Source organism: Cydia pomonella, chromosome 15, assembly GCF_033807575.1.
Source record: "Cydia pomonella isolate Wapato2018A chromosome 15, ilCydPomo1, whole genome shotgun sequence".
Classification (NCBI taxonomy): Eukaryota; Metazoa; Arthropoda; class Insecta; order Lepidoptera; family Tortricidae; genus Cydia; species Cydia pomonella.
This window is the reverse complement of record NC_084717.1, coordinates 6,611,855-6,635,478: the sequence shown is the minus strand read 5'-3', so window position 1 is coordinate 6,635,478 and position 23,624 is coordinate 6,611,855. Positions and strand designations below refer to the sequence as shown.

The following is a 23,624-nucleotide window of genomic DNA, read 5'->3' as shown; positions in this document are numbered from 1 at the left end:
CGGCCGTTTATGCCGTAAAAAACGTATATCTCGACACTCTCTAGGGAATCAAAATCCATAGGTCCCGTTGACCTAAAACTATGAAATTTGGCAAGTAATATCGTTTTACGTAAAATGTAAACATACAATAAAAAAAGTTAAATTTGTGAACTTTGAAAAAAGTGTAAATTTTGTAACTTTGTGTAAATTTTGAAAAAAGTGAACCCTCGGTGGGCGACTCCGACTCGCAATTAGACAGTCTCTTATACGTAATGTTTTTATTTATTTCGTGCACAGTCAATGGAGCTTGATTTCGCGTCGTCTTCAATTTACTCGGCAGATAATAAATGGGTGTCATTATAATTAACTAAGCATAACTCTAGTAGCTACAGATTTAAAGTTTTCTGGAACAATGTTATTTTGATCTGTTCACACACGTGTCCCGCAAAAGTGAACAGTTTCACACCCGATAACTATTAAATAATAAATAGCTCAAGGCCCGTCCGTTATTTTCGCTGTATAACTTATAATGTTTCCGATGCCATTAATTTCTACATATATATTTGTTTTCGAATTTGAGGAACGCTGATTTTTCAGTTTCTATTTTATTTTGGTCGGGAGGGATAGCGGATGAGTTTTGACAGATGTTGTAAACAATTTTTTTTTTAATGGGAAACTTTATATTTTTCATCTCTACATAAGTTTTGTTATGGTACATGGATGTGTCCGTGTTTAGTAGAGGATATAATTACGGTTGCCACATTAGTTAGTGAGTTAACGTTTCGGAACATATAATTTGAAGCAATAAAATTTCAAACGCTGTGTTGACTGATGCCGCACCCGCGTGCTTGATGCGATTGTGGTGTCAAACGGCATCATAGAAAACCCAATTTGGGTACCAAATTGTAGATTTTGGGATGTTATAATGAACAATCATATACGGTGTTAGGAATAAAATATTCATAATAAATCACTCAAATTATAAATATAAATTAAATTCTGAACTACATTCTCTGTTATTATTTTTTACATTTAATTCGTGAAGCATAACGTATAAAGCTCTTAAGAACGTCAAGAGATTACCATCGCTACGGAACAATAAATCTCTGTCTTCAGAAGAACCAACATACGAAATTCGGCGAAGTTTATTTTTATAATCAGTTTATTATTATTTTTATTATCTCTTGAGTTACAACATCTATAAGAATGTATTTAGGTTAACTTTTAAGTTGTAAAGTAGTTGTAAGTAAGCATAAATGGATTTTCTCTAAAATATAGTTATACATACCTATACAATAAACACTATACGAGTTTATTACGTATATAACTATGTTGTACGTGAAAAAATGAAGCCGATAAATACATAATTTAATATAGTACTTAGTTATTGTAATATAAAAAGAGAGTATCAACAAAAACAAGTAATAAGGCCAATGGCGTGTTTGTGAAACTAGTACTAAAATATTGCAGCGACCCTGGGGTATTGATAATGATAATGAATTGGGCTTGTCGCCGCCTAAATTAAATTCACTAGCGAAATATGCCTCATTTCACTAAATTTACGTTGCTATATTTTATCAACATTCATTTTTTCCGACAGAAATAAATGGAATCGAGCAGAGTAGGAATTAAATTAAAAGGTTGTCTGTCCCTGACCTCATACTATTATACAATCATTGGTATTGTTCACAAATTAATTTATAGTCATAACTTCCGCTCTCGTATGGCCTTTAAATATCCACGAGTATTCTAGGCTGACACACTTGAGATGAACCCACAATCTTCCACAAGGCTCGTAGCTAAACACAATTAATCAATATCCGATTAAATTAACATATTTATGTTTATAGGAGCCCATCAGAATATATTAAGCTGCGTCTCCTACATTATCTGAGATATTCTTGAAAATAAGGTAGTGATTTTCACTTTAATGTGCCATAAAAAAGTACTTAGCCTCGACCGGAGTTGCGTTAATTGAATAAGGTGACAAAATTAATCCTATAACTAATTGAAATGTCATGTTTTTTGTGCGTATAGTAATATTAAATACATATTTAAAATCATAAACATTTGACAGATTAGCTTTGCGCATAGGTAAGTTAAAAATACATTTATCTAAACGACTATTAAGTATGTATTTGGTATTGACAGATCATTTTAAATGGGTTTAACATATACCTAATTGTCTACCCTGACATAATAATCTTCAGTTGTTTATTATAACCGATTTTTGATTAATGTGTTGACGAAGCGTGTTGTGGATGTTTTTTGCTTGTTTGCGTATATATATTGACGAAGACTACGTCGTAGATCTTGTCTCTGTCTTGGTAGGATGTTAAATTATTTTTTTAAAAATAAATTAATATTAAACTACTCCGAAACATGCCACTCACGTGACATATTTCGGAGAGCCTAGCCTAGGACTCCTTTCTCAAGCACTAACAGACGTGAGTTTAAATTCGATTAGGTAAATTAATATCAGGTCACATGTTTGAAATTAAACTTTAGTTTATTTGCCTTAAGGTAAGAAATTCAATTTAAACATGGTGAAGTTAATCGAATCATTAAAAGTTCACACCTCTGATTACCATGCATAACCTATTCGTTCGTGATTAATGTGTGATTCAAAAGCTTCAAATTCAATAATAATAATTCAATTCAAATATAAATTCTAGACAACTCGTGTTAAAAGCAACCTTCACAAAATGGACAGGACTGAAACTAAACGCTCATCAAAATCTGACCGACAGATGACAGTGCAGACATTTTTATAATGCGAATGGAATGGACCAGAGGTTAGCCACACCTGCTCACAAGGTGAGATCGGCAATCTTTCTTTAATAACAAACATTATTTACGATCTGTCAGTAAGTACGTAATGTACATATGAGGGATAATCACTTGAACTAGTGATATAATTATTTATGATTATACTTCAAGCGTAAGTATAGAAAAAAATCTCGTCGATACGCCGTTTGCACTATGTAATAATTTAAACGTATTTAAATTAAAGTAGCTATAATTTCTCACGTAGTGTAGTTCTTCTTCTTTTCATCCTGTTACCCTCTGCTGGGGTATATATATATAGCTCAAATCATATTATTCCACTGACTCCGGTCTTAGGAAGTTTGGGTAACCTCCCACCCCATACACTCAGCTCTTGCTGAATAAGGTTAGAGCCACCAGGTCAGGGCCACTTTGGATAGGTGGGTGTCAGGTTTCCTGAGGATATGCTCAATCCAATGCTACATCCGCGTAATTCTTGTGTACGGGTGTTACGCAGCGGCTTACGTGAGCGATGATTCGCGAATGCGACGCGGCGCGGCGCGGCGGCCCAACTGCATTCGGAGATCGCCCACGTAGGACACTTCCATAGGTATCAAAGGATTCGCGAGTTATTCGCTCACGTAAGACGCTGCCTTAGTCCTGTTATTGTCCATAAGTGAGCGTTTGTGATCCAGTAAGGCCAAAAGATTTGCCTTAAGCATTTGTTCACAAAGACTTGCCCCCTTATTCTTAAACGTTTACTAAAGTTGACAAGCCGCTAATAATCTTTTGTCCCTTTCCGACATATTGGTATGATGGAAAGGGACAAACGATTATTAGCGGCTTGTCAACTTTAGTAGACGTTTATGAATAAGGGGGTTGGAGTTATGTTATTAGGTAAACAATAATCTGCTTAAACTATATATTATAGAAAATAAGGAATTTAATTGAATAATTAATACAGCGCGGCGGGTTTAAAAGGTTCATCAAATGAAAAAGTTTATAGAACGTTACTCCAAAATAAAAAGTATACGTTTGCCCTAGGTATTTCGTGAAGTAGAATGACATCAATCAATTTAAAGTGGTCCAGTTATCTCTGAGAATAGTTAATATGAAACCTTTAATACATTTTAACTAAATAACTTATCATTAGTATGCAAACAATGATACGATGCTCATAAAACTTGTCATTGCAACTACATTACAAACAAATAGTTGACCTCTTGCGTTACGAGGCGTTATGTTTGTAGTTTGTACCAGCCCTTATCGCAGCAACTTATACTCATAGATTACTCCCCCTAGAAGAGGTTTACGGATTTATTTGATGACCCCTCTGCCACTCATGCCCATGCCAGAACGAGAGAGCAAAATTTATGAAGTGTTAACTTATTTAATAGCAAAAAAACATGCGATTAACATGCGGTTTAACCGCCTAATGTGAGATACCTCCTCCTCCTCCTTGCTATTCGGAATTGAACCATTAATTAGTAATAAGTTAAGAAATTGGGATACTGGTAAAGTTGTAAAAAATGTTAAAATAAAGTTCTCTAATTGATGTAGGTAAATTAGTTGGCAAATTAATTTAAAAAAAAAAAACCTTCTATATCTGTAAACTTACCAATCTAGTATTACTGAAGGCTGTGAGTTCTTTGACTTTACCACCCTGCACAATTTTAGCTGGAGTCAATCTTTGACCCTCTATAGCCGGTAGGATAACGCTCCATCTAGTTGTAGGTATTGATCTGAGCTTGGACCATCGACAAATTATAATAGAGGCCGCTCGGCCGATATGTTCGACATTTCGACCTTTTGCTTCTTATCGTTATCGCTAAGTTGGTACGAAAGTTTCTAATTCATGCAAAGCTTTTAGTCTTATAGGTTTTCATACTTGGTCATTTTTTCGTTGTAAGTTTTTTCCTCGTCGATATAATTTGGTGAATCAATAGAGAGAGCTATTCTGTACAAAAAAAGCGCAATTTCATCGTAAATCCTAAAAAGCTTCATCTGAGCTAAAAAAACGTATGGAATTTTCGTAACTCAAAGGAAAGTTCCATTAAGTTTTTGGGAGATGATTTTGTGCTAATTCCGCTCAGAAAGAGGAGCTCATCAAAACAATAAAATTTAACCGATATAGGTATAAGAAAAAAAATCGATAACAAAATTAAAATCGGCCCAATTATTTGTAATTTGCGTAACATAAGTTTTTGGCTTTTATTGCCGACTGTACTTTTCTTCCCACTGGCAACTATACTCATCGAGACAATTCTAAAAACCCCAAACACAATTCGGTTGCATTGTTTTACCATATAATTCCTATGGCCACCTCCTGTCTTGATCATCAATTAGCTTGCATATGTGTGCAAATTTTCAGTTTCATCGTGAACCAGAAAGTAAGTCAAATTTAACTTGCAAGTTTTTTTCCCGTACAAACATAGATACATAAATTTCAAGTTAAATAAAGCTTGTAAAAAGGTCATGTATAGTATTTTAAATAAGAAGTTCCTGTAATTCACTTGATAGATTAATTGAATGGACTTTATAGCCATAACAATATTGTTTTGTGAAACTTGAAATCTAAATTGTAGTAGTATGTAAACTACCAAGTCTCTCCGTAGACACAGTTTGTTTCTCATAACATATTTGATTATAATAGATAATATACATTTTGCTAACGATTATATATGTACGTTTAGGTCGTGGTTTGAATAACTAATGTGTTTGAATCTAACACAATGGGTTTCATTACAACGACCTTGACAGTCTGGGTTTAGTTTAGGTAATCCTAATTTTGGACAATGATATTATATAACTATACACAAGGACCACAAACAATATTTCTATATTTATTTAGTTGGTTATTTTTCGGATGAAATTCATCTTTATTACAGTTATTGTTGAATATAAGCTTATCTGTTTCTCATGGGGATTGGGGTATATGGGAGTTTTTTAGCACGTCCACATCTCTGGCTTGCCTAAGCTCGACTAAGAGCAACTGTACAATTTGTACAATTTAAGCGAATTTTCGAACGCCTTTAAAAGTTAAATAGTAGGAGTTAGTCAAAGTCAAAGTCAAAATATTCTTTATTCAAATAGGCCTAGCAACAAGCACTTTTAAATCGTCAAATTTTACAAATATCATCTTAATCTAAATATCAGAGCAATTTATTGATGCAGTTATTATTGTTCTAAAAAAAAACATTGAACTATTATAGATATGGTAAACTTAATAATAAGAATTTCACAACAAGATCGTCAAACATCAAAATTGTATAAAAATACTAGTCTAGAACCTTACTAGAATAAAATCTAAATGTCAAAAAATACGGTATATATATACATTGAATTATCAATTTCATCATTAATAACATAACAATAAATAATTCATTCTTTACAATCACACTTAATCCCACGGTGTTTCATCATTCATGTAGTCTTGTGTGCTATAATAGGCTTTAGAGATAAGCTTACGTTTTACATAATTTTTAAATTTACTAACAGACAATTCAGTTATAATATTAGGAAGTTTATTGTAAAATCTTACACAATTACCCATGAATGATTTCTTAATTTTATGGAGCCTAGTGAAGGGCACTGCGAGCTTATGCTTATTTCTAGTATTAATATTATGTATTTCACAGTTTTTCTTAAAACTGGCAATGTTTTTATGTACATACAGATATATTATATATATTCTCATAAATATATTGACAGTGCACTGTCATTATGTTAATGTCCTTAAACTTATCTCTAAGTGTGTCTCTATGGTACATATTATATATTGCACGAATAGCCCTCTTCTGCAGAACAAAAATGGTATTTATCTCTGAAGCACTACCCCATAGAAAAATACCATATGACATAATGCTATGAAAGTAACTAAAGTAAACTAATCGAGCTGTTTTCACGTCTGGTAACTGACGGATCTTGCTCACTGCAAAAGCTGCAGAACTCAGTCTATTCGAGAGATTAGCAATATGGGGACCCCATTGTAGTTTAGAATCTAAAGTTATACCAAGAAAAACTGTGCTATCTACTAGTTCCAATTCCTCATCATTGACAATGACACCTGTTTGCTCATTCCTTATGTGACTTGTAACAAACTTAATGCACTTAGTCTTTTTCTCATTTAACAATAAATTATTAACATTAAACCAATTTACTACTTTAGAAATAGCATTGTTTACATCACTGCAAGCTTGTTGCTGTCGTTTGACTTTGAAAATAAGTGAGGTATATAGGTATGAGGTAGTTAAATATATAGTATTTGGTATTAATAACAGATGTGTTTAAATTTAACACAATGGGTTTCATTGCAACCTTGACAGTCTGGGATTTAGTTTAGGTAAACCTAATTCTGGATCTAGCAATTGTGGTTTGGTGTTTATAAATTCTATTTATGCCGCGGTTGTGATCTCTTTCGATGAATATTTTTAAGAAGAATTATTTTTTAAATAGCTTTCTGATTATTTCTACCATATTTTCATTGAAAGACGAACAATTTACATTCTTATTTGTGCTTAGTTTCTTTCGTAACAAGTGGTGGCGAATCAAATTGTATTGTTTACTGTTAAGTTCCGCGATATTTCAGCATTCTTAGCCATTATAAGCTGAAGTAAAGTTACGAAATAATTTAGTTATGAGCTATACTGTTGATTTTACCAATACAAATACATCAATACCAGAAAATGACAGGAATACAAGTATAGGTAAACATTATCGCTATAAAGCGATCTCTTTCAGACATCTTTTAGCTAGCTTACTACTTTAGCTTTAAGTAGGTTACTTATTAACTAGCAACTAATACTCATCGAGACAATTCTAAAAACCCCAAACACAATTCGGTTGCATTGTTTTACCATATAATTCCTATGGCCATCTCCTGTCTTGATCATCAATTAGAAAATGACAGGAATACAAGTATAGGTAAACATTATCGCTACAAAGCGATCTCTTTCAGACATCTTTTAGCTAGCTTACTACTTTAGCTTTAAGTAGGTTACTTATTATTTATAACCTAACATACAGCTAATAAAATTCGTGATCACCTATTTGGAAGGCGCCAGCGGGTTATGGTCGAGAATACCGTTTTCTCATGGTGTGAACTGACCGCGGGGGTCCCTCAGGGACTCTACTTTTTTCCTTATTCATTGACGGCATCACGAAATTGCTTGTTACCTCGTAGCTCGTACCACCTTTATGCAGATGACCTGCAAATTTACTCGGCGGCTAGTATTTTATATATATTAATTTAGGACCCTAATAAGCCAAATTAATAGGGACATGAACTCTATCCGCGACTGGGCATCATCTTTTAGCCTCATGGTTAACGCGAAAAAGTCGCAGGCAATTCTCATTGGGAGTCCTCACTTCATCTCTAAGTTGTCTGAACTTCTGAAGTGATAATGCCTGAAATTCTCTTCATTCGTTTCTCACCCACCGTAAGAAATTTTGGCATTGTCATGAATTAGACTCTTTCCTGTGTACTACATGTGGCTGAAACTAGTAGGAGACTTTTAGCTTCCTTGCACTCGCTTCGACGTCTCCAGAGTATCCTCCCTGGCCACACGAAAGTCATGCTAGCACGTTCTCTGCTGATTTCTCTTCTTGATTATGCGGTCATTGCTGTTCTGGATCTCACTGAGGAGCTACTTGACAAGCTTGAACGTTTGCAAAACGTTTGCATCAGATATATTTTTGCCTACGTAAATTTGACCACATTTCATCATTCCTCTTCCAACTCATATGGCTGCCCATTCGGCGTCGTAGAGACATACATGTACTTTCCCTTCTTTTTAACGTCATATTCTCTCCTCCCACTACAGATTTTGTGCGGAAAGAGAAGAGTCGTGGAATATATTGAGCCCATACATTCCACGACTCTTCTCTTTCCGCACAGACTATATTGTAGGTTAAAGGTTTACCTATCTATTAGAAAATTTATTGTTTTCATTATATGCCGTTTAGTACAGTTTTGATGTCTACCGTTCTCCAATTCTTCCTCAATTGCTCAAAGGTTAAGAAAAGGTTATCCCAGAAAGGGATAATTTCGTTTTGTACAAATGATGTGTGTTTTTCCTGTTTTATGTTTCTTTCTGTACAAAAATTACTACTAAAATTAATCTAACTTTGATATAATTAAACTCTAGCTAGCAACAACAACATTATAGCGTTACATAAACAAGGTCACAACCAGGATCTGTACAACTCATTAAATCATTAATCTCCCCCTGAAACCGTTCGCCTCATTACCAACACTGTCGATTGACTTTACAAATTCCCGAGCTTTAACCAAACCGCTACACAATTCACATCTAAACAAAAATGGACTATATAAGCATTAAATTAGGCTCCAGTTTTGCTCATCAATTGTCGTACTTAACCTATTCTAGTTGACAAGACATATTTACCGTCGCGACGCCGGCGCGTTTGAACCTAGATAATTACACAATTTATGATCGAATGCGTAGTTTTTATCGCAATTAAGAGTGCTATCAACCCACTTGGGCTGTTCAGTCTTTGCGCCAATTCACCAAGTGTCAAGCTTATGTACTGGCACGACTCGAAACAATGTTGAACCGATTGAACAATCAACAGCTATACTTTCCTTACAGCCTATAAAGTTAACAAATTGTGGTTTTCTGATGGAAAGTTCCTTATGCACATTAAGCATAAGGGCCCTTCTCTGTAGAAAGCCACAATTATTTAGAAGTTTTAAATTATGTAGTACCTATGTAGTGTAGTTTAGTAAAGTATTAACAGCAACACACTTAAGACTTGATCTCATTGCTATAAGGTTTACGACCTGGACCTCTAGTGTAAATTTATTCGATAGCGTAACGTGACGTATGCGTTTGCGTTAAGTCTCATTTTGTATGGGAATTTGAGTTTCCAAAACGTCAAATGAGATTTAACGCAAACACGTACGTCACGTCACGCTATCGAATAAATTTACACTGGGGGTTCTGGTCAGTTAACTATATCAACGATGATACATTCGACATCATATATATCGGAGCGGCCAAGGTGTTCAAAAATATCTGAACACGCACTGACAATAGAGGCGTGTTCAGATATATGTAGTAGATTTGAATAAACTTGGGAATTGCAAGAATCCTCTCATTGAATGCTGATTATCGTTACTTGACCTTATAGGTTGTAGGTATACAGAGAGATTCATAGAATCATAGTGTTTATATATCTATACGCATCATTAACCCTTTGAACGCTTTATGTCATAAACACAAACAGTACTCAAACGCCAAGGTCCCGGCCGCAAGGGCTCTAATGTAAACCTTACTTGAAAGTGTGAAGGCTGCTTTGACAGCGACCGCCATAACACCTACAGTTGTCCTTAGCGTTATGGATGTTCAAAAGATTAAGTGACAATTTAATGTTTAACATTCAATTAATATATTGTTTTTTTTTTTCATTCTTTCAATATTAATTTTATACAATTTTCAAGTTTATATATATTGACGTAAGGTGCTGAGTAGTGGCTGGTTATAAGATGTTCCTATGGCCCTTAAATTTAAATAATTTCTGTAAAGGTCATTGACTAATTATTACTTTATATAGAGAAGCCATACCAAAACAATGAAATCGTCACAATTGCAACCTGTACCACGTGATCACAACGTCTTAAGCGCCGTGAAATTCCTGGCGCCTTTTGAACCTTTTTAATTTTGTCACTGCTTGATACTTGTTATTGATCTTTGTACTTTTATTACATTTATTTTATATTTTATTTTCTCACGTTACCATGGAGATCTGTCCAGAACGTGACACTTTTTCGTGCATGCTACCGGTGTTCATCGATTTAAAAAACGTTACCACGTCAAAATGTATTCCTAAGACATTTCGTTCTAGACTATCTAAACATGTCAATGTCACCTTACTCCCACAGGGTAAGTAACGCGTTGATCAACATATGCAATTATCACGTATCGAATCACGGCCGCCGGTAATTCGAGCTAATAACCATTTAACGAGAGCAAACGTTTTACAATCCCAAATAAAATGGCTAAATGGCTTGCAAGGCTGCGGTACAGTCAGTACGGCAATTCATTCATTTGAATATGTCGAGTGCGGTTTTTGTGGTATGTCGGTGGCAAACAAGCGTAGGTCCAGCCCAATGGTGGATAACGTAGTATAGACATGAGCAATTCCAGGGATGTCACTTTCATATCTTCTTCTTTAATTTAAGAGCAGGGCTCATGTCGGTGCCGCTTGATGAAGTTGTCTCCACCTTGGTCGATCCGAAGCCAGCCCTTTAGTGTCCTGGTACGACACATGCTGCTTTACTTGGCTCATATAACTGGCCTTAAAAATCTGTACACCCCTGTTAGAACAAGCGGTGTTTATAATTTTTTTTAAGAAATAATTATGGCAATTCTTTAGTCTCATTAGTGATTATCGAAGTCTAAACTGTAACTACGTAGAATAACAACAGTGAGAATATTTTTCGTTTCATTAAAGGACTAAAATGTTGCCATCTAAAGGCTGACTCTACATCAGGATCGTTAATAAGCAGCCACATTCCGTGGCCGACCTGTAGCCTGATTAGGATTGCAGGTCAGTGGCGGAGCGATTCAATCTTACACTAGTGGGCCCACTTCTTTTTCCTGATTTACTAGTAAAATAGCCAATGTAAGGATGTACATCGAGTCAATAAGAATTCGCATTCCACGCCCGACCCGTGGCCTAATTAGGACTCCAGGTCAGCGGCAACGTAGCGATTCAATTCTACACTGGTGTGTCTCCATCTCCATTATTTCCTCATTGACTAGTAAAACAGCAATTTTTTGGCAAACTGTATTCAAATGCGTCAATGAGAAGCTCGCATTCCGAGCTCGAAGCGTGGTCTGATTAGGATTGCGAGTTAGTCTTGGTGCAGACTGCAGACATTCAATTCTGCAAATGAATGAACCCAGTGTTTTTCCTCATTTACTTTTGGAAACTGGTACTTTTAAGGTATATCCATATCCATGCATGGTTTTATTTAATCTTTATTTCCGCTGTAATAAATGACAATGTTTTGCTTGGCATTGAGGAGAGATTTTTTTTAGATGTCCGTATCCAAAGTGGCATTTATGGTTATTTCTACCATATAAATAACCTACGGAGACAGTTGTTGAACAAATGTCTTAAATAAATCGCTAAAATAATAATTTATAATCATGACAGTATGATACTGTTAATTCAATTCAATTGTTTTCATTTCAGACCTTGCATCCATATCGAGTTAGGGACAAACAAACCTTAAATTAGCTTAAATTCTATTAAAATAAATATTTCATTAGTCTTAACCTACAGGCTTGAAATGGGTAAATCCGAATCACCCCATGTAATTTTTCCTGCTAAAATAGCCAAATGTAACTTTTACGTTAGATTTCTGTGTCATATGGAAAATCAGGTGAAATTGCAAGTTTCGGTTTTACCTGTTTGTATACCTTGTTACGTATCAACCTCAGAGTCATTGGAAATTTCGCACGTTTTCTGATTGATACGTTTAAACTAAACTCATGTCGTCATGGCCCGGTATTGAGGCCAATCAGTAGCTTTTTTAAAGAGCTCGTAATATTACAATTTACAATCCTACGTGGTAGCAATTTCACAAAATATTGCCTATGAATTCAGAAATAATATTACATCAATAGTATTCTATTCGTCTTAATGCATTTCGATTACAAATTAGTAACTTATAACATGTAGGTATATTAAAAAAAATTGCCGGTAATTACCACATGCCATTTTTTTATGTGATAGCAAACGAGCCTTCTAATGGGAAACGTTTATCATCACCCATGGAAATAAGCAGCCAAAGGAGCCACTTAAGCATTGCCGATCCGTGAGAACCCTAAATACCAGCTTCTTAATTAAGTAACCCTCCTTTTACATCACTACGATTAAGTAATGCAATGTCTACCGCTGATGATGTTTGCATTGGATCTCGAGTCTTGAAACGTAAAGCTAAACGTGACAGGGTCTTAAATAACGGTCGTATAATACGTCAAGTCCTGGCACAATCTGATAAATGTCCTAAAAGTGGGTTGTCTGAAAATAAACGAAATTACGCGGTGCACTGTCATATGAAAAGGCAGTAAATTAATGAGCTTCGTACCCGGTGTATAATACCTGCACAATACAATGTTGATCAAAATTTAAAGACTTATTACTATCCCATTGTTGCTCGCTAGTTCACTTAAAGTCGTGTAGTAACGCTTGCTATCTCTGGAGCAGAAAATTATCAATATTATATAGTTGTTAAATAATGAAAATAATAGAAATCGAATTGATCGACTCTATACCCATTCACCAATTTTTTTGACGATACACTGGAACACAACAGACAAACATTCCATAAACAGCTAATATAATCATCCTTCTAGTGTCCGCGTAAAAAACCATTCCACAGATAATGATAAAAATAATTAGCATGATTATGCAAGATGAAGAATTAAAAAGCAATTGTTTATGCAGTACACCTTAATACGGACACAACTGTGAAGAATCTCGTCTTGACATAAGCCTTTTTACATTTAATAAAATTTAAAGTCCCAAATTAGTAACTCTCGAAAATTTTCATTAAATATTGAACCTTGAACATAAAGTGGTACGGTTGAAAATAAAACATGAGCAATCTGAAGTGAGTCTTTGTATTATTTAAGCGTTTTGGGCTACAGCTGGCATATGCTTCCGCCGCAGCCAGAAATTGGGGCCTTGAGACTCTAACGAGACGTTCATTTGTGGCAAATTCAAGTTCAACATTGTTTTTGTACGAAAATACTGTTTTGATTTTTAGTCTAGAAGAAAAATATGAGATCGTCCGGTCGTCAGACGTAACCCAATAATAAAATTTAGTTGGCATCCTGTTTTTCGCCTCTATAACTAAGGAATAAATTTGAAGGTAACTAAAGGGGCAGCGTCAAGCTCCAGCTCCAGCTCCTTCCAGATGATAATTCAGAAGAAAAGTTTATAAGTACCTTATAAAACGGAAAGAGATCTAGAAACCAAGATTTCTTCATTAATATATGAAGCTGATAAAAATAGTGGGTGCATTCTACCGTGATCGTAAGCAAATCACAGACTGGGTCACACAGACATTTGCTGAATTGTAGAGGAAGACCCGGACCCGGGTATGTCCTTTAACTACGTCCAAAAGAGAGCTCAATGTGAATGTCATCTCGCCTTGTGTGGTAGGGCACAGCACAGCAGATGTCATTCCAGATCTAGAGCAGAGCCCAACTGGGGAAGTACCTCCACCTTACAGAAAACCGCAGCCAAATAACACTTGACCCTACTCATCGTGTTGTGTTCCTGCCGGTGAGTAAGGTTGCCAGAGCTCAACGAGGGGGGTGGGGTTAGGGTCGGCAACGCGCATGTAACTCCTCTGGAGTTGCAGGTGTACATAGGCTACGGAGACTGCTTACCATCAGGCAGGCCGTATGCTTGTTTGCCACCGACGTAGTATAAAAAAAAAGAGAGAAATAAACTTTGATTATCCTGACTAGGTATATATTAGACTAACTTTTATATATAAATCTATCTCGTTACTTGAGCCAAAAATCACGTGTGCTAATTCCTTACAGCTATAAAGCACTATACACAGCTGTATCTGACCATATAAACGAAGTAAACGGATAAGGCTGTTTGCTCGAAGAGCCAATATTTGAGATCTCGCAAGCAGGTCGTGTGTTCTCTTTACTCACCAAGCGCTAGCCAGTTGAGATTCCAATTCGACCAGTGTGACTATTGCCTCCAGAGCTTTAGAAAACATTCACAATCAGGGAAGTCTTATATACTGGTTATGTTGAGCGCTCGAGTCGTCTAAGATTAATAAACGATGGCATTAATACCCCAGGTCAGCTCAACGGTCGGCCATTTGCAAGTGCAAATTTTCCGAGATAAAACATCCCATAAACTCGACTGAAAATGTTAAGATAACGTTAAAGGCTATGGTAATGCGATGGACTATTAAATACATTAGTAGATGTATTCGCGTTGTAAATTCAAAGTGATATTCGAACAAATGTTTCTTGATGTTATTTTTTCCATCAGCAAAAATATTGTAAAGCAGTTTCCTTAGTAGTTAGATTAGAAGGTACCTCTGTCTGTTAATGGTATAGAGTTATAATGGTTTAGTAAGCTTGCTTGTGTGCTTAGAAGATACCTCTGTCTGTTAATGGTATTAATTTCAAACGGCTTAGCAGAATATCGCAAAGAATAACAAGATAAAAGCGATAAAACATTTGAAGAATGATTTTCAATTGACTGCGAATACGATGAAATGCAAGGCCTCTTTTAAACATGTTTCGCCACGGGTGTCATAAGTTTCGTTGCATAGAAAGATGTCTAATTTGATATGGCTATTGTATACTGAAACTATAATGTGTAGGTACATTAGTACGTATAAAACATGTTTCATGGTAATCATGGTGTAAAATAAATAGAATAGTTTCTCGGAATTGCTTAAAGACCAATATGAATCATGTCGCGAATATATATGTATTGTCTTTCCTGAAGCAACTGAACCATTAATTATAATTCACTACAGTGTACTTAATGTCATTAATAATTTACAGCAATAGGTGCTAGTAAACAAACAATGTATGAACTATGGGATAATGACAAGATAGGTGACAGTTTCTGCGTAGGCGCTAACCGTCCTTCGGCACATGTGAAGTGTTCGACAGCTACTTGAGAATTAACGAATACACAACAACTAAGATGTAAACAAACGTTCATAGCATCTAATAACGTGTGTTGTAACCGTGTATCCAAACGCAGCCTAATTGACCTTCTGTCAAGGGCACGAGAGGCTTCAAATTGAAACACCCAAAAGCGTTAATTTATTATTTCTTTAAACGCCTGACTTCCGCCCTTTGAGCTGTAGGAAGTGATTAAGCGTTGGTTTCTATAAAAAATAACAAAACTTTGAACAAATGATTCTCACGATTGCACTAGCCAAAAAGTATGTGTGAAGGTAATACTGGCCTTATTAGTGTATGTATAACGTCTATTTTTCTATGAATGTATGATACATATATACAGTGTAGATGATAGCTGTGTAAACAAGAAAACTTATGTGAAAATGCGGGTTTGAATATACATAATTATTGTCATACGTTTTGATTTGTACAAAAACACTCACAAATTTTATACTTAGACATTCAAATATGTGAGTTCCGTGTCCGCAGCTCCATGTGTGCGTTGCGTACGTATGAATGTGTTAAGTTAAAAACAAACATGTCTAATTATCATCCATTCATTCTCGCCGAGGCCTTGTCGGTGAGCGCTTATCAACGTGCACTTATAACATAAAACATGTGCAACTGCAGAAATGGACCAAATTTGCATTACAATTACAATGTTATGCATACATTAAATTGTAATTTGCTTGGTGTAAAAGGATGCACATATTTTAATATTAAAGGTGGTACTAGCCAAGAAAAACCACTGATTAAAAAAACAATGCCAAGTTTTCGACCTTGATTAGTGTGTCCTATCAGCAACAAACAATTATCCACGAAAGCAGTATAGGAGTTATATTGAGTAAACCAATCAAAGGGCTTGGTTCAATTGCATTTAAGTATCTAATATGTGTTATAAAGGATAAAAACCTTATGGCAGGGTCCAACTTTAACAGTTTTTTTTTCCGAAATACCTTCAACAAAAGTACTAATAAAGAAAAAACGTTACAGCTGTAGCTAAGTCCGGATTAATCCATACTAAACGCCGATTATTCTGTAAAATAGTGGTGAATGAAGGGAAGAAAGGATAAATGTATCCTTCCTGTTTCAGAGTCCGAATCTCTTTCACACTTTGTACTAAAAGGCTAATCACCCTAATAATTATCTTAGCTCTATCACTTAATTAATGCTATCACCATAATCCCGAAGTTCGTAACAAATAAATAGATAGGAACTATCTATTCCAGAATCTTTCTTTTATCCTGTCTTCGTGCACTATGCACGCTCGACCTCTATTGGGACCGAGGACAGTACTGTTAAAACAATTATTTTCGAGCCGTGGGCTATAAAAACAGCCGCGTGGGCGCAGGACCATTCATGAAGTGTCCAACTTCGTGAAACGGCTGCATATGTCACGTTCTCGACGTATATTACGAATTTCTTCTTTTGAATGGATATTGGGGTTTATGTTACTGGGCATTGGTATATTTATTAAACGAAAATCGGTAAACATGCCAATTATTATGCAACGTCTTCCTGTCAGGCTTGGTTAAAGAAAATTATTCTGATTAACTGCAATCAGTGCAAACCTAATACTGGAAACATGACAAAAAACTCTGCAAATCAGTCATTATGTAAAGTATCTTATGCAAAAGTGAAAAAGAGAATCGGAGATATAGTAACAATAAGTGTTAAATTTACATCTCAAAAAACCCAAAGCTTGATATATGCAGGACTGCAAGTAGGTACTTAATTTTATTTGGCTTGTACCAAAGCCGTGTGTTTAATCTTTGAAGTCCTTAACTCAGATTAGGAAACAGTAAGTACAATTATTAATAAGCACCCACATCTTTGTATTACCAGACACATACGAATATATATTTAAGTGGACTTGAACTTTGCCAATTTAAGAGGCTGTCAACACCCAATGTCCTTGAAATTGATGTTACTTAACCAGTTTTTGAAGAAAGACTATTTGTTTTAGTCAAGTAAGAAAAATATATGTTCATATTAATTATATTTCAAAGACCGTGGTTGTACTCGATACATGATTAAACAAAATCGGCTCGATAGAAAATAATTGCAAAGATTGGTCTTAAAATCACAATTAAACGGTTCTATGTCTTTATTGTTTTAACTTATGGGTCTGCAATTAAAATCACAATTTCAAAACATTTATATCTAAACCGTGGTTGAGTAAAATATTACACTAATAATCCACTTTTTTTTTTATTTAAATATTTTTCTTATTATTCCCTTGCCCAGGCCCAGTAACATGCGACAGTGCTATCTCATTTACTCCGATAGAAATAGACAGTGTGCGCGCTTTAGGTATTGACAGCCTCTTAAGTCTACTTCATATACATTTTATGGCTACTTCGATTATTATTTGAAATGAATACCTGTACCTAATGTATATCTGTCAATGTTTTGCAAGTCAGTAGATTCGATTAGATTATCACATTCGTCAATGGCTTTTGATAATCTCATTGCAAATTGTACACAATTTGCTTCAGATTATAACACAAATACACAAAAGGAAAATCGCTAAACATTAAAATCAGGTGAAAATGCGTAATACGTTCAGGATAAAATACCGCAGGACGAAGGGGGAAACTTTGGACATAACTATCTGCCTTTCCCTATAGCATAAGAAGATGTGCGTCATTTTAGAAAATATTTAGTATTATTTGCTGTATAATTGTATACCTATAATTTGATCTGCAATTACTGTTATCATTTTAGTTATTGAAGGTGCGAAGATTGCGTTACATTTTTTTTGTATAAGTAGAGTTTGGTCTAGATGTAAGGTCGGTGACAAGATTTTTTCTTATTGTGTACTGCCCTGCCCAGTGCCCATGAATCTAGAAATTGACGAGATAAAATTAAATGAATCTATTTAAGTTTCCTGAACAAGTGGTATATGCAATAAGCGGTCTAAAAACGCGTATAAATTTAAAACGAACACGAGGCCATTGGCCAAATATAGCTTGACCCTAGACATTTGCCACTTTATTTTTAGGTCTTTTAATTATTCCGCGACATTACTTCTATTGTCAGAAACGCTTAATGAAATGAGGCCACAGTCAGTGGGTAAATCCAAATGATCTTTAATTTCTTCATTTGTCTTCAAAGAATAATGATCGAACTTCGTTTTCCCCTCTTCGTTCCTAGAAACGTCCTGACCTGGACCAAGGACTTTGAGGGTTGAAAAGTTTAGATAGAAGATTTCAGAACTCGTTTGCTACATTGCTGAATACTGTGGCACAGAGAATTTCATCGATCTATCAAACACCGCAATGTATTGAAATTATGCGAAATCGTCCTTATAAATGAGCCGTGCATATCATAATGGTTCGCAAATTATTGGTTAGAGAAAAAAGTTGGCATTAAATAACCCTTATGAATCTTACTTATTGTTTTGTCTACTGCGTGCACTGTAGGTACTCGAGGGTTTATCACAAGTATAAGTATAGGTATGTTGAATTCTAGTGCTTGTCTTTTTAAAACCAGACTTTTATTATCTTTCTCAAAAAAAGAACTTTGTTTACGTTATTACCTTTTACCCCCTATCCTCTGCGATTGGTATGTAAGGCGCATAATGCGCCGCGCATTGCGGGAACTTCGAAAGAGGGGTAATTTCTAAAGTAGTAAATACACCGTGTGTTTATTGAATTCCTTTAACTTCAGAGTATGGGTAAATAAGTAAAAAGAATCGTTAATTTAAAAAAAGTAATTAAATTATGCACATAGCGTACTTGTCACACGGGCAATACAATTAACTTAATCAAACAATTGAAAACTGTCACATATCAATGTCATTGCGAACATCGATCGTCCGAGATAGTTCTTACGTTTTTAGCAAATGTATAAACTCATACTAAACACTAATCAATATGTAAACAGGCCCTAAGGCAAGTGTACACGCTCATATCGTAGGAGCCTTATCAGATAAAAATAAATTATTGATTATCTCTGAAATGGAGTTAATTAGAATACCGGTGTCTTTGAGGAAGTTACTTAATTTAAGCTCAGGAATGCACCCTTGACATTAACGAACCCAAAAAATACACGGTGTATATGTATACAAAACTAGAAGCACTTTCTACAGTAGTAACAGTAATCTAGATGCCTTGGTAGGCGTTGAAGTAGCGTATGTGTAAGATTCTGGTTTTACGTGTAGATATTTGCAATGCACACGTTATGCCTTTAATTATTCTAAGAATTATTCATGTCTAGTATTACCTTCTCAAACAGTAATCTCGCTTCTACCACAAATAATAATTCCCTTGGTTTTTCTAGTCGTAAAACATTATTTATTTGCTATTGGTCATTGTTCTTTCGGCACGGCGTGCGTGTCGACTGTCGACTACTTATACGGTTTCCAATTGCTTGTCATTTGTTTCTTTTTATATTTAAAACAAAGAATTGCCTTTGCATATAATAATTTATTGAACGCATATTAAAATTACAGTAAGGTCATCTGGGATTAGAGAAACAGTTCATTTTGTTCGGGAAGAAACCGTATGAGAACCATACTAATTTTATTTCATTTTATTTATTATTGTCACCTTTGAAATTATGATGAAGTCCTTTAAGATCTACAGATAGTTAATGTTAGTTATGAAACTAATTTTGACCAGACTACGGCGTAGCAAAAGGAGGGTTATGATTTCGACCGATATCTATGTGTATGTTGATCTGTTCCCTCATAACGATATAAGCATTCGTTAAGGCTTACTTACACACTTGAAAAAGTGCATTCTCAGGTAAGCTCTATAGTTCTTTTTTTTGCATTAGAAAGAAGCTAAGCGATATTTGTGCATCTTTTTATTACAAAAACTCTTTTGAAAAACAAGTCACACCAAATATGTAACAATTAAAAATCAAATACTTAAGATTATTTACATTATTTTGCTTTCATAAGTAACGAACTATAGCATCAGTACAAACTTACAAATAGTGGACCAATATTTTAATCTTGATTTTACGAAAAGGAATCACTTCTTCGACGTTAATTTTCAAATTAAAAGCGAAACCTAAGTTCAAGCTTTAATTTTCGGTTATAATATAAATTATGCATAAAGCCTTGCAAGTAATTTATTCATACTTGGTTCTTACAACCGCGTGGTAGCAATAATATCGGCGTTAAATCATTCGAGTCACGTATGGTCTCTTCATTGACGCCTGGACAATAGAATGTACTTATTTTGTATTTGATTAATGGTTTAACAGTTCAAGTTTACTCTGCTTATTTTTAAATTTGATCTATACCCTTGACAATTAATTGAAGCAACCGCATTATTGTAACATAGTAGAATCCGCTTCACATCACACAGCGTCTGAAGCGCCAATTACATCCACACTTCCCGATATCGGGCCCGAAATCAGTCCCCGATTTCGGGACTGATAATCGTTTTCCGTTTCACGGAATATCAGCACATCGTTAACAATATTCGAAATGTAAAAAATAAGTACTTTGTCTCTAATAGCCAAAAATGTTGATATTGATATGGTCGATATTTTTGCATATGAACCATTTTTTTTACATTTCAAACGATGCTGATATTTAGTGACACGGAAAAATACTTTTTCTCGGGCCCGAAATCGAGTCTGATTTCAGGCCTGATAAAGTATGGATGTAATTGACAATTTACTCTTTGCAGGGAAATACATGAGGTATGGCCACGAAAACAAGCGAAGATGTGAATATACTCGTAACCGGTCACAATTATAATATCATGAAAATAGGACTAATAATAGGTCATATAAGCGATATGTCATTATAAGGGAAATCATCTTATCCGACTTTGTTACAAAGAATTTTATATTAAACCAAACATCGCCCTGTAATTACTTCATATTAACCGGTTGGTCAATATTAAGCAGAGTCACAATAAACGGATTCCACTGTATTGGTTAAATGTAAAAAATGTGAATAATTTACTATAATTGCCCATCGCTTAACCTTTCATAGGGTGGTAAATATAGTTGGTTTAAACTTCGGTTATGCTGTATCAAGCTGTACACTCGTAGAGCAAAAAAAACGTACTATTAAAAAATGCATAAAGATGACAAAAATTCGGTCATGATTTCATGATCCTTATCATACTTATCGTACACAGGTCAAAAGTCTATTATGAGACAACAGGTTCAATTTAATGCAATGTTTGCGAGAAAACGACATTTTTGATAAGTACATATTTTATTGGAATGACAGGACTTAAATTTTAATAATTAGGTAAGCAACTATACCTATAGGGAGTTCTTCCAGTACTGGTTTTCTATACAAATACAGTACCCGAACCGGGAATTCCCGGTTCTCATACAAACTCAGAACCGGTAGCATTCCCTCAAAGTTCCCTTAATACCTATACACTTGTTTCACCAGAACCAATAGGTACTGCACGCAAAATGATAGCTATACAAAAACATGATTTATTTATCCAATTATTCATGACATCATGAAGAAATCTGAAATGTTCCTAAAAACTGGTTAGAAATTAACTATCTTTATTCTCTATCTACTGACGACTACTATTGTTTTTTCAGCTAATAGCAACAAAACAAAGCGGACTGAAACTGAAACAATTGAAATTTTAATTATATGAGCGCATGCTATTATATATGTAGTGTATATATGTAGTGAGAGTGGCCATGAAATTTTGTTACTATGTCGATTGTAGATGATATTTACTGTAGCTTTCTCGTAAAATGACTGCTTAGGTGAAAAATAAAACATGCAAAGCCTTTACATAAGAGTAGTTTTACCTAAAAACGAAATGAAGCGGATTGTTAAGGATATAAGTAATAAAGATAAGAATGATTAGCGATTGCAGAAAGAAAATACCAAAAGCAGTGTTAATATAGTTAAGCAAAACAATTAACGAAAGAGGGTTTGTATTTATTTACCTCAGACGCCGGCAGTGTCGCGGAGTAACAAGTGTGTCATGATCCCGACACTGATGTCTCCAAGTCCCAGAGGCCACAGCAACAGCCTGCACAGCCTCAAGCTCACTGATATCACCAAAAGAACTCCGACAACATCCACTACCACTCGTCGACCGATCAAAGCATAGCTCTCACGAAACTTTTCGACACACAGACTCGATTTGCAAAATTTATTCATCGCATCCGCCCGAAAACACGTATAATTTTTATTAGCCGCACGAAAATCAAACCCGGAGTATCCGAACGGCACACACAATGTTTAGTTTACGCCCGGAACGAATTAGCACCGATAAACTGAAAGGAAAACACCATGGAAAGCTATTACAATTCAGCAGCGCTGGAAACTCTTGTTTCGCACGTGAGTCCGTGCTCAGTGCGCGCGCCGGCTGCTGCCTCGCTCGGTAAACAGACCAACGCGCGCCTCGACAACACACGCACACACCCACATTCCGCGTACAAACTTCTAACTCACACATGCGTGATCCGCGCGCGCGTACTCGCCAAGCACCAAAATAGCTATCACGTCATATTGAACCAATCGGAGCGCGCGAATATCACGACATAGCAGCCCGCGATTGGCGGAGGCGCCGTTTTGGATTACCTACCACAATACAGGTCCAATTTGCGATTAACCGCAAAGTTTTTGATAAAACTGATATCAATAGAGACGGAACGATCTGGACATTCATTTTAACTTATTAAATAACACATTCATTGATTATAAAGCTGATGAATGAAAGGAGGAGCGTCTGAAAATGTCGCGCGTTCTGAAATGGGTGAGAAAAATAATGGCGCGAATTCGAAATCAAAATCGTGGCGCAGGCGGCCAGATCCGGTCGGCTCGGGTATTCGTTAATTTTTTAACCAACTTTTTTGTTTGGGAAACTTGTTTTATATCTAAAATACTAAAGTTCATTTTAGTGCGCAGCACGTGTAAAGTCTGAATAAAAATTATTTAATTGTAATTATAGAAATCGCCCACTCAAATAAATGTTTCTTCATCACGTTTCTAATTTGTAATCAAATTATATTGACTCTACATAATTAATTGTTTTGTAGTGTTAATGTAATGAATGAGTTTAATTTATAATCAGGAAATGTAGAGTTAAATAAAAACTTATTTAGGCAAGGATGGTAGAGTTTTAAAGCAATGATATGAAGTTGATTCTTTGCTTGAACATTGAAATCAGGGGTCGTCAATACGATTAATGAAATGCCTACTCTTATTGACAAGGTACA

At 35.3% G+C, this 23,624-nt stretch overlaps 1 protein-coding gene across 1 annotated transcript in view; it reads right to left on the bottom strand.

Moving 5' to 3' along the window:
- LOC133525656 (activating transcription factor 3) overlaps nucleotides 1–22,834 on the bottom strand; it is an 80,159-nt gene extending 57,325 nt beyond the window's left edge. Inside the window, exon 1 of the mRNA XM_061861992.1 lies at nucleotides 22,347–22,834. The gene's annotated coding sequence lies outside the window, so the exon portion shown is untranslated. The remainder of the gene's footprint in view (nucleotides 1–22,346) is intronic.
- Nucleotides 22,835–23,624: the final 790 nt, after the last annotated feature.